Genomic DNA, 20,237 nt, shown 5'->3' with positions numbered 1-20,237 from the left:
GCTCCTGGGCCCCTCTATTTTGTGTTCCCCCAGTGAAGCCTGAGCTGCCTCCACACCTTCTGACTTGCAAGTCAGCAGCTCCCCGAAGGCCCTCAGATCCTGTCTCTTCTGCACAGAGGAGTTCTCACACCAGACCCACTATGAGAGGCTTTTGGAGTTTTTTGTTCTTGTGATACAGTCTTCTCTAGTCCTTAGTACCAAGGATTCTGAACAAGGAAATAGATAAAATAGAAATCTAGACGCCCAGGCAGGGAAAGAGGTCAGGTGTCCCCTGCTGCTGTGCAATGTCACCTCTCCAGGGTCAGAATGCTGTCCTGGCAGCTGCTGAGTGTCCGTTGTCAGGTGATATTTCCACTGCCCATTTAGGAGTCTGCATGAATGGAACTGTAGAGCTTTTAGAGTCTGAACATCTGGATAAGAGTCCAGATTCTGCTAGGTAGTGCTGTGCAACCTTTTGGAAGCTTCAGAACATCTGTGGGCTTCAGTGAACACAGACCCCAAATACCCAAAGCTAAACATAGAGTAACATAGCAGATTTGAATTTTCATCTCCTCTCTGCTTTATTAGGTCTTTGCATCAAGCTGGCTTAGGATTCCTCAGTTATCAAGCAAGCAATGTCTGCCCTGTGAGCATAGCATTACTTTTAGGAGGAGAGACGAGGCATGGAAAGTTTCATAAACAACAGTTCCTCTGAAGATAGGGTGAGATCCTCCTTTAGTCTCTTTGCTATGTCTTTGCCTACGTAGTCCCATTTAAAAGCTCAAGCTTTCTCCCCAGTACAGAAATGACACCCCAGTCCTTATGTTAAGTCATGCAGTTCAAGCAGGCCAAACACTCAGGCATACAGCACCTCTGCATTGGAACCACAGTGAGAAAACTCACAATTAGGAGGAGACTCTTCCCCCTCACTCTCCTTGTGTCATGTTTCCATTCCTGAAGACAGACGATTGTCTTTTAAATATCCAGAAGTCAAGAACTCCTAAAGCTCAAAAGTCACAGCAGCATTTCCTCTGGTTCTCTACCTTGGCTGACATATTCGCCTTTCTCCTCCACAGCAATTCCCTTGCTCACAGTGCTACAGCCTGTCTTTTTCTCTCTCCACATTGACATAGCATTTCTCCCTGCTTGTGCTTAAAATAAGGATCCTTGTATTCATAGAACTAATCAAGTGTTCTCATGTAGGAAAATAACATACTTTCCTGTAGGCTTACAACCATCTAAAGCAGCACAGGAAGGTGGTATTTTTTTCATCTCTAAGAACTTAAAAAATAAAAGTTTGGGTCCAGCAAGACTACTGACTTGCCCCTGATTGCCTAGATTACAGCAACAGAGCCTGGCCTCACAACTAGCCCTCTGACTCCATCCATACCCACGCCGTGGGTTCCGAAAGGAAAACAAGAGACACAGCTGCTCACTTTACCTGCTACACAGGCAGCCCAAATCCAGAGATAAACCAGAAAGCAAAGAGAGAAAGAGGTGACCCCAAGAGCAGTGGGCAGCCTTCTGGGGCCCCTGTCCAGGATCCTGGCAGGGGCACAGTGTGCCTTAAGACCTTAGATACCTGAATGCACTTCACCCATCTTCACCTGTGTGTAGGCTCCCATGTTCCCTTCATGCTGCAAAGATCAGGACACACAAAGCTTCTTCATGAGGGTGTGGGTGGAGTGGGACAGAAATGTAAAAATACTAATGAGAACACTCTGAAAGAAACAGAACAAACTTCACTGCTTTGTTCACGTCAAAAGTCACACCAGAGACAGCCTGATGCTTGACTCAGAAGGTAACCTGACTTCAGAAATTCCTCTGTAGTAGTGCAGTGTGGTGAAAGCAGCTCCAGCTCTGCAGTCCCCAGACTTGATCTTCCACCCCTCCATCTGCAGTTAAAGCCAGGGGCCCACGGGAGCTCTTCACCTTGCCTGGAGATAGCATAGCTTGTTAGAGGTCACAGAGAGGACATAATAAGTGATGGCCGTACGCCATCACTGATCCACATCATTTTCTTTGTTCACAAAATCAGGAAAAGCATTAATTCCTTTCTCCTCCAGTTAGGCTTATGCTTATTCCAGACTCTTCATGCCTCCCAGTCTTGCACTGACCTGCACCGGGGTTGGGTCCTTGCTCTAGCCTGGGTGCTCTGGAGTCCAGCCTCTTCCTCAGGGACCGCACAGGTGTGAAAGAGTCTCACAGACAGGAAGAGCTCAGAGGACACCCCACAGCCCACCTGCCGTGCTGCAACTTGAACTGCAACTGTCGTTGTCTGTTGTTGGCGCCTCCTCTTTCTCCTCCTCAGAGTGAGGGCCTTGGCTTCTTGTCCCCCTCCTTACACTTGCTCCCTTCAGTGGCTCCATCGAGTTTTGTGGCCTCTGCCATGACCTGTTATCTGGTGACTTCTGAAACTATAGGTCTGGAAGATGCATCTCGCAGAGACTCCAGGTTCCTTTCTTTGTCAGACTTCTTACCTTGACTCTCTGTACCCGACTCTACTAGCAGGTAATCACACATCCTGGTTTGTAGGAACATTCCTACTTTGCACAAAACAGTCTTCATGTCTTCACATCTTCATGTGTTCGTGGTCCCAGCAACATGTCTGGTTTATAATTTGTCCTAGATTTTACATTTTTAATGACAAAATTATTATCTAAATGTCAGTAAGACAGAATGAGTTTTTGAACTCTCCAATTTGTACGTCCAGCTCCTATTATGTGTAAGATGAAAGGGCAATAAAAAGAATCCAGAACAGTTTGTGCTTTCATTGCTCAACTGTTTGATCAGTTTTTCATACCCATATCTTGTAATCTGAACAACTACTTTGAAGATCATACACAATATGTTAGCCAGTGTTAATCTCCTAATACTATGTTTTGAAATTGTGTCATCGTTTGTATTCTTTTTTTTCTTAAAGTAAAAAAAGACTTAAACATGTGTTTATACTAAAAAATAACCCCACCTCTCTTTTCCTAACTCTTCTTAGATAAAAGACAACTGCCTTTTCTAATGCCTAATGCATTCTTATGAATGTAGCCAGGGTGTCTCTTGGTTAAAACCATGTGCTCACACCCGGAGAGAGAGCAGCAAGAAGGTACTGGAAGCACCTGCTGCTACCAGCTGTGTGATGAGACCCCAGTTCTGGCACACGCACCACCAAGGCCTGCAAGATGCACAAAGACACAGGCGGCTAGTTGATGAACTTAATGGGAACAGGGGATAGTAGAGGAGAGATGTGGGTGAAAAGTATGTAGGAAAGGGAAACCCAAAGGTCAGAGTATGAATGGACTGATCAGAATGTTACTGTAATAGTGGTCTTCTCACTTAATGCATAATACAGATATACGACTACTTTATGTTTTATTTTTAATAAACATTTTATTAACAATGAGTTAAATTGAAATGCACATTTTTAGAATTTTTTAAAAGAGATTAAGAAGACAAAAGAGTACATAACAAAGCAGATCAGATTAGAACAATTTAAACACCACAGTATTTCACCACAAGACAACCCGATATAACAGTGGGTGCCATAATGTCTCTTTCTTTGAAATACTTGAGCATACCTCCACGTACCATAGTATCAAACATAACAAACTAGTATAAAACCATTCAAAAGAATGGAAGTATTACAGGGCATTCAGAACTAAATAACAGTAAATGAACAATGGCTACTATATTATTTCATTGTCCATAAAAAATTTGTTTATACTATCACACATAATAAAATCCAGTAATATACAGCATGATAGAACCAAGGGAAACAGAATAACAAAAGCATGGTAGGACTCCAAAGCAAGATGATATTAAATCAGCACTGGCTATTATAATGTTTTGTTTTCTTCAAAATAGCTGTTCATTCCATCACAGATAACAAAATCAAACAAACCAGGACGAAACAATTTCAACTAAGGAATGAAAACATTATAAGGCTTCAAAGTAATGTAATGGGGAACTATGATTACCATAAACTCTTATGTACTCTTACCATTTCTTACACTAGGGAAACTATACCATATACATGTGAGTTTAATTTATTTCGCTTATGAGTATGGTCTCAAGTTGCATTCATTTATTTATAAATATATCAATGTGATCGTTTTTATAGCTGAGTAGCACTTCATTATATAAAAATACCACATCTTTTTTTATGCATTCCTCAGCTGATGGACACTTAGATTGTTTCCAAAATCTGGCTATTACAAATTGTGCTGCTATAAACATGGGTGCACATATATCACTGTGGTATGATGTTTTCAGTTCTTCTGGGAATATGCCTAGAAGTGGAATAGCTGGGTCAAATGGGACCTCCAATCCAAGCTTTTTGAGGAATCTCCAGACTGACTTCCACAGTGGTTGCACCAGTCTACACCCCTACCAACAGTGCAGGAGAGTTCCATTTTCCCCACAGCCTCTCCAGCATTTATTGTTGGTAGTTTTCTTGATCCTGGCCATTCTTTCTGGAGTGAGATGAAATCTCAGTGTGGTTTTAATTTGCATTTCTCTAATGACTAATGATGATGAACATTTTTTCATGTATTTATTTGCTATTTTTATTTCTTCTTCTGAGAACTGTGCCTTCATCTCAGATGCCCATTTTTGGATTCGGTCTTTGAATTTCAAGGGTCTGATTTTTTTTTAATTTTTTATATGTTTTAGACAGAAGTCCTTTGTCTGAGGGAGAGTTCACTAAAATTTTTTCCGAGTTTGTGGGTTTTCTTTTCACTATGCTGGAGATTTCTTTTGACTTGCAGAAACTTTTTAATAAGACGTGATCCCAGTTATTGATTCTGGGAAGTATTTCCCATGCGGTTTGATTCCCGTTCATAAATTCTCTACCTACCCCTATGTCTGCAAGATTTTTACCTAATTTGTCTTCCAACAGATTTAGTGCATCTGTTTTAATATTGAGATCTTTGATCCATTTAGATTTTAGTTTAGTCCATGGTGATAAGCATGGGTCTAGTTTTAGTTTTTGGCATATGGAGAGCCAGTTTTTCCAGCACCATTTATTAAAGAGACTCTCATTCTTCCAGTGAAATGTTTGGCCCCTTTATCAAAGATAAAGTGGTTGAATGTGTTTGTAGTTGCAGTTGTATCTGGTAATCTATTCCATTGACCTTCAGATCTGTTTTTATTCCAGTATCATGTTGATTTTATTACCGTACCTTTGTAGTATAACTTCAAGTCAGGGATTTTAATGCCAACTGCCTTGCCTTTGCTGCCTAGAATTGCCTTTGTTATTCTAGGTCTCTTCTGGTTCCAGATGAATTTTAGGAGTGATTTTCCTAGATCTATGAGGTATGTTGATGGTATTTTCATTGGAATTGCATTGAATCTACATAATAGTTTTGGGAGAATGGCCATTTTCACAATATTTATTCTTCCTATCAATGAACAAGGGATGTCTTTCCATTTTCTGAGGTCCTCTTCAATTTCTCTTTTCAAGGCATTATAATTTTACCTGTATAGATCTTTTACTTCTTTCATGAGATTAATTCTTAAGTATTTAAATTTTTTGAATGTTAGTGTGAAGGGTGTGGCTTCTCTTATTTCTCTCTCATTGATTTTGTTGTTAGTGTATAGGAATGCTATTGATTTTTGAGTATTGGTTTTGTATCCAGCTATATTACTGAATTGATTTATTATATCTAAGAATCTTTTAATGGAGTTTAGCAGGACTTCTAGGTAGAGTATCATGTCATCTGCAAATAATGATAATTTAACTTCTTCTTTTCTTACCTTTATCCCTTTTATTTCTCTTTCTTGTCTAATTGCTCTGGCTAGTATTTCCATTACTATGTTAAACAGAAGTGGTCATAAGAGACATCCTTGTCTTGTGCCTGATTTTAAGGTAAAGGCTTTCAGCTTTTGGCCATTTAATATGATGCTGGCTTCTGGTTTGTCATAAATGGGCTTTATCATATTGAGATGAAGACCATCTATTCCAATTTTCGGTAAGGTTCTTATCATGAATGAATGTTGGACCTTATCAAAAGCTTTTTCTGCATCTATAGAGATGACCATGTGATTCTTACTTTTGGCTTTATTGATGTGGTGGATCACATGTATTGATTTACGTATGTTGAACCATCCCTGCTTGCCTGGGATGAATTCCACTTGGTCACGGTGTATAATCTTCTTGATGGTTTATTGCATCCTGTTTGCCAATATTTTATTGAGGATTTTTGCATCTGTGTTCATTAGGGAGATTGGTCTGTAGTTCTCTTTTTTGATTGGGTCTTTCTCAGGTTTTGGTACTAGAGTAACATTTGCTTCCAGGAAATGACTTAGGAAGAATTGCTTCCCTTTTGATTTCATTGAAGAGTTTGAGGAGTGTCGGCATTAAGTCTTCTTTGTATTTCTTGTAGAATTCTGCAGTGAATCTGCCTGGGCCTGGGCTCTTCTTTGTAGATAAGGACTTAATTACATTTTCAATTTCATTAATAGAAATTGGGTTATTCAGTAGTTTTACATCTTCTTGAATCAGCTTTGCTGCTTCATATGTTTCTAGGAATCTGTCCATTTCTTCTGTGTTATCAAACCTATGTGAGTAGAAATAGGCGTTGATGATCTTCTGTATTTCCAGAGTCTGTAGTGATTTCACCATTTACTTTCCTTATTACATGAATTTGAGCTTTTTCTTCCTTTTTTAAATAAGGTTGGCTAGGAGCTTATCAATTTTATTTTTTCTTTCAAAGAACCAACTCTTTGATTCTGTGATTCTTTGCATTGTTTTCTTAGTCTCTACTGCATTAATTTCTGCTCTGATTTTTATAATTTTCTCCCTTCTTTTGGCTTTGGGTTTTACTTGCTCTTCTTTTTCTAGCTGTTTGAGGTGTAGCATCAGGTTGTTTATTTGTATTTATTCTGTTTTCCTGATGTGGGAACTCAGTGCAATAAATTTTCCTCTGAGAACCGCTTTCATTGCATCCCACAGATTCCGGTAAGTTGTATTTGTATTTGTATTTTCATTTGCTTATAGGTATTGTTTAATTTCTTCTTTAATTTCCCCTGTGACCCACTGATTACTTGAGTGTATTATTCAATTTCCATGTGTTTGTGGAGTTTTTGCCATTTTTTTATCATTAATTTCTAGTTTTGTGGCACTATGATCTGATAACATGCATGGAATAATTTCAACTCTTTTGCATTTACTTAAATATGTTCTGTGGGCTAGCATGTGGTCTATTTTAGAGAATGTCCCATGTATTGCTGAGAAGAATGTATATTCTGTTGTTGTTGGATGGAACACTCTATATGTCTATCAAGTCTATTTTTTTACAAGTGTGATTCAGTTCTATTATTTGTTTGCTGATTTTCTGTCTGGTTGATCTGTCCCTTTGTGTCAATGTTGTGTTAAGATCTCCTGTTATAACTGTGTTTGTTGCTTATTGGATTTTTCCTTTCCGTTAATAATTGCTTTGTATAACTGGGCACTCTGGAATTTGGTGCATATGTATTTAAGATTGTTATCTCTTCCTCTTGAATTTTTCCCCTAACTAGTATGTAGTGACCTTTTTTATTATCTCTTTGGCTCATTCTTGGTTTGAAGTATACATTGTTTACAAACAGAATAGCTGCCCCACTTTTTAGGGGGGTTCCTGCTGCATGAAGTATTGTTTTCCATCCTTTGACTTTCAGTCTGTGAGTTTCTTTTTGGATTATATGGGTTTCTTGTAGACAGCATATGGTTGGATGTTGTTTCTTGATCCATTCTACCAGTCTGTTTCTCTTAATTGATGAATAAAGACCATTTACATTAATGGTTATAATTGTTATATATTGGTTTATTGTTGACATGTTATCTTTCTGTTGTTGCATCTTTATCTTTCCATACTGTTTAATTGTCTGCCTTGCTTAGTTGTTTTTTCCTAAGTGTATCTAATCTGTCTTTCAGTATTCTTTGCAGGGTTGGTTTGGTGATCATGAAGTTCTTCAGCTGTTCTTTGTCATGGAAGTATCTTATTTCTCCATCCATCTTGAAGGACAGTTTTTCAGGGTACATCAGTCTAGGTTGGAAATCATTTTCCTTTAGGATCTGAAATACTTCACTCCATGTTCTTCTTGATATCATTGTTTATGTTGAGAAGTCTGCTGTGATTCTGATAGGTTTTCCTTTATAGGTGATCTGTCTTTTATCTCTAACAGATTTTAATATTGTATTCTTATGTTGGATTTCCGGGATGGTGATTATTATATGTCTGGGTGTAGTTTTATTTTGGTTATGGCTATTTGGAGTTCTATATGCTTTACTAATCTGTACGTCAGTTTCCATTCTCCAGTTTGGGAAATTTTCAGCTATTACTTCTGTAAATAGCCTCTTGATATCATTTGTGTTGTGGTGTTTTTCATTTATCCCTATCAATCTTATGTTGTTTTCTTTGCATTATCTTGCAGCTGTTGAGTTGTTATTTCCTGATTTCTTGTTATTTTTAAAAGATCTTTGCTTTCCTGTTTACTAAAGGCAATCTTTTCTTTGAGGTCTGAAATTCTATCTTCACTTTCATTGAGGTGGCTTTGACAACTTTCAATGAAACTTTTGATTTCCTATATATCTTTTTGAATCTGCTTCATGTATTGTTTGTTTCTTATATTGTTCATCCAGAGATTCTATCTTTTTGTTTTGTTCCTCTAATTTTTTAACTGTGTCTTCTTTAGATGTGTTCAGCATCTCTTTCATTACTTTTATCATTTCCTCTTTTACCTGGGAGATTATTTCTAATTGGAGTTCCTTTAAAGCTTCCTAGAGTTGCTTCTTTATTTCAGTTGCTAGTATTTCAGGTATTTCAGTTGTATGGCTTATATTTTCTTCTATGTACATGGCTCCTAGGCTTGGGCTCTTGGGATGGGCTGGAGGTTTGCGATTGCACTTTGGTCTTTCATTTTGTCATTTTCCTATATTTCCGTGTTTTAAGTGATGTTCCAAAGCTTCCCCTGGGTGTGTTGGAAATTGTATCCTATGCCCTCAGTTCCTGAGACTGAATGGAGGCTGCTAAGTGTGGTCCAGTCAGGCAAACAGGACTTCCCATGCCACCTCCAGTGTTCCAGGAAGCTGAGCAGGCACCTAACCACTGTGGATGATGGTCCAAGGCTCTCCCAGGCAAGCACCATTGCACTGGTACTCATTTCACATGCCCTCAACTCTCCTGATTGAAAAAGGTTGCTGGGCATGGTCTAGTCTGGCCACAAAAACCTCCCAAACCTAGTCTAGTGTGGCTGGAAGCTGGGTGGGTCCTTGACCACTGGGAGCAATAATCTTAAACTCTCCCCAGGGGGGGGGGGGGCCTGATGTGCAGGAACTCACCTCTGGCAGCCCAGTTCCTGGGATTGAAAGAAGGTCACTAGGCATGGCCCAGCCAGGCTGGAAACCTGCAGAGCCCAGTCTAGTGTGGCTGGAAGCTGGGTAGCTCCTTGACCAGTGGGAGCAATGATCTCAAACTCTCCCTTTGTCTATACTAGTGTGCAGGAACTCACCTCTGGCAGCCCAGATCCTCAGATTGAAAAAAGGTCACTGGGCGGGGCCCAAGCACTCTTGAAACCTGCAGAGCTCAGTCTAGTGTGGCTGGAAGTTGACCGGGACCTTTACCACTCTGAAATGCACATTTAATGAAAAATTAAGTACTGAATTTACTTGTCTAAAAATATTTGAGAATCAAACTGTAACTTTCAGAAAATGTTCACATTCGAAAATCACCATGGGCTGATATCAGTAGCTACATAAAAGCTAGATAATACAGATCTATTGAAGAATCACTAGCACTCACTTCAAGATTAATTTAATAATGTTACAGGCCAACTATGTCCAGAGATAATTCAGAACATACAACTGCAAAAAATATATTTAAGTATGATTCTGGGACACACACATTTTTACACAAAATTAAATTAGTACTCTTAAAAATTAATTCGTATTTGATTCGAGGTTTTCTCATACATGTACAAAAATCAGAATGGTAACAGTTAAATTATGCCTATTTTATCTCAACGTGGTCCAACAGTAGTACAGATGATCATTTAAGGTTATTTCAATAAGGTTCACATTTTTTATTCAGTTAATGGAATCAAAATTAAGCTTTTCTAAGGTTATTTTTCTTGAAGTAAAACACTTGGCATCATTGAGAATGCCACTCTAAGTTAATTTAAAAGGTCAACACTGAAGGGAAAATGTTTTGTAGTAATAATACACTTCAAAAATTTTAATTACAATATAGTAAAAAAATTCTTAATATATTAAGAATTGTATGAAGCAGAAATATACTAGAAATTGACTGTAATGCACACATAACATACATTTAGAATCAGTTGTGGCATCTAACTGAAATAGATGATCCACTTGACAAATACATATTTCGTATGCATGTATGTCTACCTGTATATGTACACATACATGTATAAATAAATTACAAAATAATGTGTGAGGTTCATGTCAAAATTTATAAGCAGGCAGAATGTACTTTATTTGACATAAAACATGAATCAAATTTTAGAAAAGTTTGAGTCTTTGAAAAAATTCTTGTAAATTAACCTTAAGAATTCTACACTAATACTAAACTCTTATAAATTAAGTTCTCTAAATTTTCATTTTTTCAGAATCATTCACAAATTTTTAATCAACTGTGTAATGAATAAAATATTAAAACTACTTTTTGAACTTGTTTTGAAAGTCTTCAATTATAAAAACCAAAGCTTAAAAACAGAAATTTGCTGAAAGGTACTCGTACAATGCAATGGAAAACAAAAAAATCAGAAATCATATGTCAACATTTAGCTTCGAAATTTTCTAATTGTTCTTTGCAATGTCTTCAGTATTGGGAGCCTCTTCTGATGAATCTATTTTCAAATGGACAATAAAATGTTATATAAATTTAAAAATTAGATTTATTAATTAGCATTAATTCATCTTGCTAAAAAGTGTTTTTGATTTAGCAAGATTTACTGTATTACTAGATACTGGGCACTTATGAAGAGTATACTACATCAATTAAAAGTATAATCTGCAGTGAAAAATCAACCAAGGATGTCAGTAAATTCAAGTTTAGTAACCATAAAATGTAACTTTAAAAAAGATAGGAAATTTTATGAACAAATAACTAGAAGTTCACATAGTAATATATTCTTAAAAATGGATAGAGATGGTACTAGAAATAGATATAACTGACAGTATGTATCTAAAACAAAAATTCTGTAAATATTTTAATATTTTGCTTCAGTATAGGCTGACACACAGTAGTATTTACAACATAAATTTATGCTTTAAAATACTATTTGAATAAAAATACTTCATAGCTCTCTAACAATAAAATCAACTTTTAGGTATAAGATTCCCAATTTGTAGTCCAGCTATAAAAGCTTGGAGGTCATCACTTCATCTTAACAACACGTAAACATCTGAAAGACTGAAAAACCAACACCTCTTCTTGGATCAATTAGAGAGGTAAAGACACAGAACCAGCCCACAGTGGAGCCTCCCCCAAAGCTAGAGGAGCAACCAGGTGAATACCACAGCCACAGTTTACCAAACAGACACACACTGGCGAAGAGCACAAAAAAAAAAAAAAAAAAAAGAAGGGGAAAAAGTACTAACTCAGATAAGCAAAAGTTGAGGCACTTTGTTTCCAGCAAATCTGTCCTGCAAGTACCTCTTTGTGTATAGATGCATGATTGCAAAAAGAACTTGAATCAGGGTTTCAGTAGATAAAAAGGAAGACAATCAGCAAAAAGGGAAAATGAAGGCAGTGGTAAGTCACCCCATACATAAGTCATAATGTCCTAGGTTTCCCAATGGCTAATTGCAGAAGTGAAGAGGAAAAAGTTGGTGAAACCTTTATGAACTAAATATTATCAACTGGAACTAGCAAACCATAACTCTAACTAGTCTTTTCATTCTACCAGGCTTGTTCTTTAACTTTCAGTTTAGAAACATTTATAAACCATTTCTCTAATGTAAAACTAGAATTCAGTGGTATTCAAAATAAAGAATAGATAGGCATGCAGAGAACCATTGCCCAGGTATATCACAGGGAGGTAAATTTGCAGAGCCTCCAATGTACAGAAAAATTAAGACGTGGGTGCTAGAAAGCACGGTCATCACTCACTCTCAGCCTGGCTGCACACTGAGACCTGGAGGGCGAAGTGGCCTATCCCCACCTCACTGCCTTGGGCAGGGGCAGAAAGGCCTGCAGCAGGAGGGCCCAAACTTCGTCTCCCAGGTCAGCACCAGGAAACCATAGATTCCTCCACTCCAACCCTGGAGCTGTCGGGGAGTCGAGAGCCTCACTGCGTGGTGAAGTTAAACAGTGCAAGAGCCTCTGATGCTCCCCCTGAGAAACCCAGGTGCAGGCATGGGGCGGGGGAGAAGCTGGATTCCATGGGACACGCAGAGACGAACTAGAGAATGAGAGTCACATGAGGGGCACTCCCAGTCCTTCCAGTCTTCTCTTGAACAACCGACCACGGGGCTGCCCCGTGACCCAGAGCACAAGGATCCAAGGTGTAAAATGACCTTCGCCTCTGTGGTCCCAGCAGCAGTGAGATATGATGAGGGTTATGGCACTGTCACCCGAGCATTATGTGTGTGCCCACACGAGGGCCTAGGTGGGGACAGAATCCCTGAGTCCTAAGCTTTTGTTCCATCTCTTCCTTTGGTCCAGATGTGACTTTGGAAGACTGAGTGCACAGACATCACATCCTCTCCGCTCTCCCACTCACCCAGCCCTGGTCTCAGCTCTGTCACCCGAAAGAAGAGTTTGTTTAGTTCCCACAAAGTACACTGCTCCTGACAGAGTTTGTGTGTGTACATGAGTACAGCTTATGTGAGTGCATGTGTGTTTCTGCGGACTGAACTCAGACTCTCCACATTGAGCTGCATTCCAGCCCTCTTTATTATGATTATTATTTCATTTTGTGACAGTGTTTTGGCTGAGTCACCAGGTTGCTCAGGATGGACATAATCTTAGATCCTCCTGCCTCAGCTGGCAGAGTTCTGAGCAGAAAATCCCTGATTGAGCCACGCAACCGTAGCTTTGGCTGTAGTGCTGGGGAGCCCTCAGAAAGAACCTCATGAGATCTCGCAGGAGTAAACAGGTAAAGCAGCTCTCTGTCTCTCTTTCCACAAGTGAGGCAGATGCTCCAGTATTAAGAGCTTCTCTCTAAACACAAGTTTAGGAGCCACAGCTCTAGGTTTTAATAGGAGCTTTGCCATACACACTGTGAGGTCTACTAGCGAAAACGATTCTCCAGATTTTCATTAGAAGCCTGAGAGATACTGGATTTTGTAAGTAAGCATTCATTTTGTAAGTAAGTGTTCAAATGTTGGATACAAGCCTTCCTGCATATCTTTTCTTTTCTAAAAGCTTTATTGATGTATATTTCACATAGCACACAACTCATTTAAATATGCAATTCAGAATTTTTTAGTATTTTCAGACAGTTATGCAACCATCACCGTAATTAATTTAGGAATTTTTTTATCATAACACAAAAGAAACTCCATCTCCTTTAGTAGTAACTTAGATTTCTCACAGTCCTTACTATTCCATCAACATAAGTTTGCCTATTATGGAAATGTCATAGTAACTGGAATCGTATAATACATACACACCTTGTTTTATCATAGAGTTCTTTGACTTAGGCATAATATTTTCAAGGTTTACTCATTCTGTAGCAGGTTTCAATATTTTGTTCATTTTCATAAATAAATATTATGCTTTATTTATACAGTTTGTGAGTAAACAGGCATTTGTGTGGCTTAATCTCTTGGCCTATAACAAAAGTGCTATTAAGGAAAAGAGAGAGCTAGTACTTACTGTGTTATTGTGGCAGGGGCTGAAGTGAGTGTAATATCTAACTTCCTACCTAAATTAAGGCAGTCACTATAGGAGCAGTGGAGATGTTGCTTTCACTGACCAGAAGTGGGTCATGGGTCCACATTTGCAAATCTGGACGCTGTCCCCTGAAGAGAATGCCCTCCCCCAGAGGAGAATAGAGGCCAAATTACCGAAATGAAAATTCAGACTCAGCATTCAATAGGATCACTCACCTACAACACTTAGGTGCCAGCCAAAACCAGATTACAGGAAGTGATTCTCATCAGAGCTCGGGACCAGTCCTAAAGCAGGGTTCCAGATAAAGTGGTGGCAAAATGAATTTAATCTTATTCATATTAATTTTTATTTTATTATTTTATCTTTGCAATCCTGGGGATAGAACCCAGGAACTTCATACTGAGTTATATACCAAGTCTTACAAAACGTTTTTTTAACTTAATTCATGTCTTTAATTTTTTTTAATTTTTATTATTTTGAAGGCAGTAAAATACAACAGAACAAGATGGAACAAAGCCAATTGAGACAGTGTAGTGAAATTGGTACAGAACTTCACAGCAGGTTACCAAGATGACAGTAATAGGTACCACAGTATATCTTGTTATCTTCACAATAGTTGTTCTTTCAATCAGGTATAGCAAAATAAAATGAAATACAGAACATTATAGAACTTATCAAAACAATATTGAATAAAGCAATACCATTAATCAGAATAAAGCAAAATAGTGGTAAGAATATTTGCCTTCAAAGAGATTATAGATGAAATCCCCTTATTTGCTATATTGCATATGGTCAACTTCCCAAGAGATGCTCAGCTCTCTGGCTCCCATTTGTTAATGGAGGGGGCGCAGAGTCAGATGCTTGATTGTCAGCCCATACACCAGTAAGCTCACTACCGCTTAGCAAGGAGGTGAGCTGGTTGCTTGAATTCCCAGCGCCCTAAGTTCCAACACGGCGTGGATCTCAAAAGTTGCTGATGATTCTCCCCCTAGGGCAGCCACAGCCTGCCATAACACAGCCATTTACCAGGGGGCGAGTGTCTTTAATTTTTTTAGAATCTAAGCCACAGTGCTTCTCAGTTTAGGTTCAAACTTGTGATTCTCCTGCCTCTGCCTCCCAGAGTACTTGGGCCCAGGTATTGCCACCAAACACAGGCAGACTTAGATACTTAAAAGTAGACTGAAATAGGCAGTATTTGTCCTGTGGCTAAGACAGATTCCAAAAATCTTCTTGGTCCATCCTGTGATGTTGGGGTCAGAAAGGAAAATGCATTTAAAGATCTACCTAAAGGTTGCCCATTTCAGGCCCCATAACTATCTATCAGGCCATTTTTTCATGCAGTTAACCTTCTAGACACATTTTCCTGTCAGGAAAAAGATGTGATCAAGAGAAATATATATATATGTCTACATCTTTCAGGTTAGAATGCACTTATTTGCTGCCTAAATACTACTAATTAAAGAGCTATTTGATTCAAGCTATATGTGGCTGTAGCAGAAAACAGATCTTGATTATATTATCTGCTTCTACCTAGCAGTACTTAAAACCAGATCAATTCTTGAATTTTTTGGTAATGTAAGCCATTAAGTTCTCTCTAAGTCAATTTAGGTCAGATTTGCTATTACTTGTATTATTATTATCATCTTGTGTCAGGTTTGTAATATACAGTATTTATATTATTGAGATTATTAGGTTCCTGTACATGGTGTATCTTTATTCTACTTATTTCCCTTTCCCTTCCCTGTCTCCTCTCACCCTTATTCTCTTGGCTCCCTTCCCATTGATCTCTTGATCAATCCCCTAGTCTCCTTCTAGGCATTCTTTATTGTGCTCTTTTTTTATTTTAAAGAGAATTTAAAAAGCAAAGCAAAACAAAACAGAACAAAGCAGATCAGAGCAAAACAGTGCAAATAACACAGGATTTCAGAACAAGACAACCGGAAATCAATGGTGGCTAACATAATGTCTCTTGTTTTCTTTGAACTAGTTGTCCATACCTTCACACACAATAAGTTAATTCAAATCAAAATATTATAAAAGCATTCATACAAAAGAATGAGAGCCTTATGGGCCTTCAAAACCAGACACTAGGAAATCAGTAATGGTTACCATAATGTTTCTTGTTTTCTTCAAAATAGCTGTCCATACCTTCATACATATTGAAATCAAACAATTGAAAACAGACTAAAACTATCCAAGAATAAAAGCATTATTGGACTTCAAAACAAGGAAATCATCAAAGGCTACCATGATGTCTCATTTTCTTCAGTGTAGCTGTTCATACCTTCGCACATAATAAAATCAATTCTTGTCAACCCTCTGGGTGAAGTTCTCGGCATGTATAAGCATATGTATGTACATCTACCCTTTCTGTAGTAGAGGGGAAAACAAAACAAAGTATAAGTAAAACAAGAAACGAGAGTCAAATAAATAACTGTAACAAAGATACTGTGCTCTTTGTGCTTTGTCTTACTCAAAGAGGGCCACAGTACTGTATGGCACTTAGGCTTGTGTGTCTTATTTATTTCACTCCACTTTATAGTGCATCTGTTTTCCTACAAATGTCTCAGATTTGTTTGTTTGCTCCTAACACACCCACAGGCAGTAATGTTGGTCCAAGAAAACTGGGACTTTGGGTGCACAGTGAAACGCAGAAAGTGGAAGTTGCGAGGGGACCACTGACGTGAGGCACATACCAGTGATCGACCACGTCCAATGGGAGAGGCAGGCAAAATCCAGCATTCACATGAAAACGTTAAGCACGGAAACAAACTGTTCTTAGCAGCATTCATAATCTCTGCCCCATATCTTCTGGAGTCCAAGACCAGAGACCCTGGAAGAAACCAGTCATTCAAAAAGCAAAGTAACTTTTTGACTCATTTTTCTTTCCTGTGAATCTTTGGGGTTTAGATGGTCTTTCTTATTTCTCTGTTTTACTGTTTTTTCTTTCTTTTTTGTTATTTTGTAGTACTTTTACCTTATTATATTAACTTCTTTTTTCTCCTTAGAGAGTCCTTTATCACACTTTTCTCCTCATCTTTCTTGTTTTTCAAATTTTCCTTCTTTCATTCTCCCACTCCTCATTCACTCTGTCTTTACTGGTGTAACAATCAAACCTTATTAAGCTTTAGAAAGTTACCTCTAAGCTATTCTTGTTGAATTATTTTCTATTGTTAGTGGAGATGTGGCTGTAACACTTTAATTTAATAGATATTTATGTCAATATTTGGTTTCTCTTTAAGTTTATACTGTAATTATGGATCTGCTTTCTATGGCTAAGGGCTCTACACTATTGGTTCTTATGCTATGTCAATACTGGTTTGCCCTTAACGTTATTATTGTTGTTGATTTTGTTGCTATTTCTAGGGTGGCACTGTTGCTGCCATTATTAACATTTGCTTTTTTTTTCTCTGTACTCCATTATCCAGATTATCTTTGTGTCATAAAGAATATTGTGGTCTCTTCCCAGTGAACTGTGTACTGGGTCAATTAAGCCACATCTCCCTCTACTGAATTAAAAGAGTTGGTTGGATGTTGGGCCAGACTAAAATGCCTATCTGTATTTAGTTATGCCCAAGCTGTATCACTGAAAAGGAGATGCTAACGAAAGACAACTCCATAGTAGCAACAAGGTAGTCACAAAGTCTTTCCAATGTAATGGCCCACAACACTCATGCATGCACACACAGGCATACACACATGGCAATAAAAATGTAAAAAGATAAAACAATGAAAGCCTCCAAAACCTCCTGATTCCCCAAAACTTATCATTGGGGAATTGATGAATAAGAAATTAAAAATCATGCAGTTTTATTATTTAAAAGGATAAAAGAGATAAATAATCAGACCAATGAGGTACTCTGTGAGTTCATAGAAGATATAGATAAACAGGTAGTAGACTTAATAAAACAATCAGTGTGTTTTTAGAAGACACTAATGAAAAGCTAGCTGAGTTTAATAAAATGATATAAAACATGAATGATCAGTGTGCAAAGAGTTGGACTCCATGAAAGATACCAAACAGAACTCCAAAAAATCAAAACTACTATTGAAAATATGGGTAACAGATCAATGTGAGGGCAGAGTATCAAAACTGGAAGATAGGGTTGATAATGGTGACCATATTCTCAGAGATACCTTAAAGAAGATAAAATGAAAAATGGACCCAATAGCACCTAAGCAATGAGAAGAAAACTAATCTAAGGTTAATTGCAATTAATGAAAAAATCAGAAGGCAGAACAAATGATATGCAAAGTCTGTTTATAGAAATAATACCAGAAAAATTTCCTCATATGAGGAAAGAATTAACATACAAAAAAGTGAAATAGAAATGACAAGGAGGCATGACCAGAAATTTTTCAACAAGTCTCCATAACATATGATAGTCTAAATTCCAAATGTCCAACGTAAGAAGGGAATCTAAGAGTGGAACAGAATCTAAACCTATTAGAATTATATCAGAGTTCTCAGAAAAAACTTAAAAGCCAGACAGGAGAGACTGGAGTGAGGTGTGTTAGGACCTAAAAGAAAATAGCTGCCAACCGAGACTGATGCATCCTATAAATCTATCTTGAAAACTGATGGAGAAATAAGGCATTTCCATGACAAGGAGTACCTCAAGAAATTCATGACCACAAATCCATCACTTTAAAAAATTCTCAAGGATATCCTGAAAAAGACAATGGAGCCAACAATGACAAAAATCTAATAGAATGAATATACCTGGCAAGGTAAGCAGTTAAACAAAGGGGATAAAAGGAAATCAACAGCAGGGAAATAATAGAATGACATGAATCAGTTAATACATTTCAGTAATAACTCTCAGTGTGAATGATATCATTCCCCAATCAAAAGACATAGACTAACAATGAATCAGCAAACAAAACCCAGCAATATGCTGCTGTATGAGCAATATATTCAATCTTAAAAAAAGTCCAAGCTAAGGATTACAGGATGGATAATAATATTCTAGGCAAGAGAAACATGTGAACAAGAAGAAGTAGCTATTTTCAGACAAAGTGGATTTCAAGTCAAATCTGATTATCACAGGCAAAGAAAGTCACTACATATTGGTCAGGGGAACAATTCAACAGAAAGGGGTAACAATTACAAACACATATGCACCAAACACTGAAGCACCCAACTTCATAAAACATACTACTGGACATAAAAGTTCAGATAAGCATCAATATCCAAATGTGACAAATAGATCGACCAGACAAAAAATCAACAAAGAAATACCAGAGCTGAATCAAGCCTAGGAAAAAGTGAACTTAATAGGTAGGTTTAGAGTGCTCCTCTAAACAACAACAGAATACACTTTCTTAGGAGCACATTGATCTTCTCTAAAAGAGACCACAAACATTTAAATAAATATCAGAAAGAATTGAAATCACCACATGAATACTATCAAATCATAGTGTTTTAAAACTAAAAATCAATCACAAAAGAAACTACAGAAAACTTATAAACAAATGAAACCTTAATAACACACTCCTGAACACTCAGTGGTTCATAGAAGAAATTAAGGAAGAAACTAGACCTAGATTATGTAAGACATTCAAAAATTTTAGGTATGCATGCAGTTTATTTTAAATGGATGTATTTTAGAAAAATTAGAATTAAGCAACAGGTTTTTTTTCTCTCCCTGCTTTTAGATAACTTCACTTCTATTAAATCATTACTATTATCTAATTTGTTACAACACAAAACATTCAGTATTTACGTTTGAATTATAATCACTGTTTTACACATTCTTTCTAAGTCTAGTGGATTGATTTCTCATCACTGTGCCTGCCAATGTACCTACACAATCACCTGTAGGTAAGTGTCCAAATGAACCCAAATTGCTGGCCACAATTTTGATCAGGCCTTCTTTTCTCCTTTCTTGAACAAAAAAAGGTGTTATTTTGACAGTTAGGCTTAAAATACCGTGTTGCAGATTGTTGTTTGTTGGACTATTACATGTTTAAGTGCCATTTAAATTTATTTTATTATACCCTCAATACCTGATTAAAAAGAGCCACCTATTGTAGGTAAGTGTCCAAATGAACCCAAATTGCTGGCCACAATTTTGATCAGGCCTTCTTTTCTCCTTTCTTGAACAAAAAAAGGTGTTATTTTGACAGTTAGGCTTAAAATACCGTGTTGCAGATTGTTGTTTGTTGGACTATTACATGTTTAAGTGCCATTTAAATTTATTTTATTATACCCTCAATACCTGATTAAAAAGAGCCACCTATTTCTAGTAAAAATATATACATACATACAAAAAAGGCATTTGTACTATATCACAGTGAAATACTGAACTTACGGAGACAAATCCTCATTCTATTTTTAAAGCCGATTGCTGAGAAAATTAAGCCTGTTCATTTTATAAGGCATGGGAAGTGCCAACACTTAAAGTGGACCACTAGACCCAGGGA

This window comes from Cavia porcellus, unplaced genomic scaffold, assembly GCF_034190915.1.
Source record: "Cavia porcellus strain 051 isolate PalLab524CR breed Dunkin Hartley unplaced genomic scaffold, mCavPor4.1 scaffold_1, whole genome shotgun sequence".
NCBI lineage: Eukaryota > Metazoa > Chordata > Mammalia > Rodentia > Caviidae > Cavia > Cavia porcellus.
The sequence above is the reverse complement of the archived record's forward strand: the minus strand, read 5'-3'. Positions refer to the sequence as shown.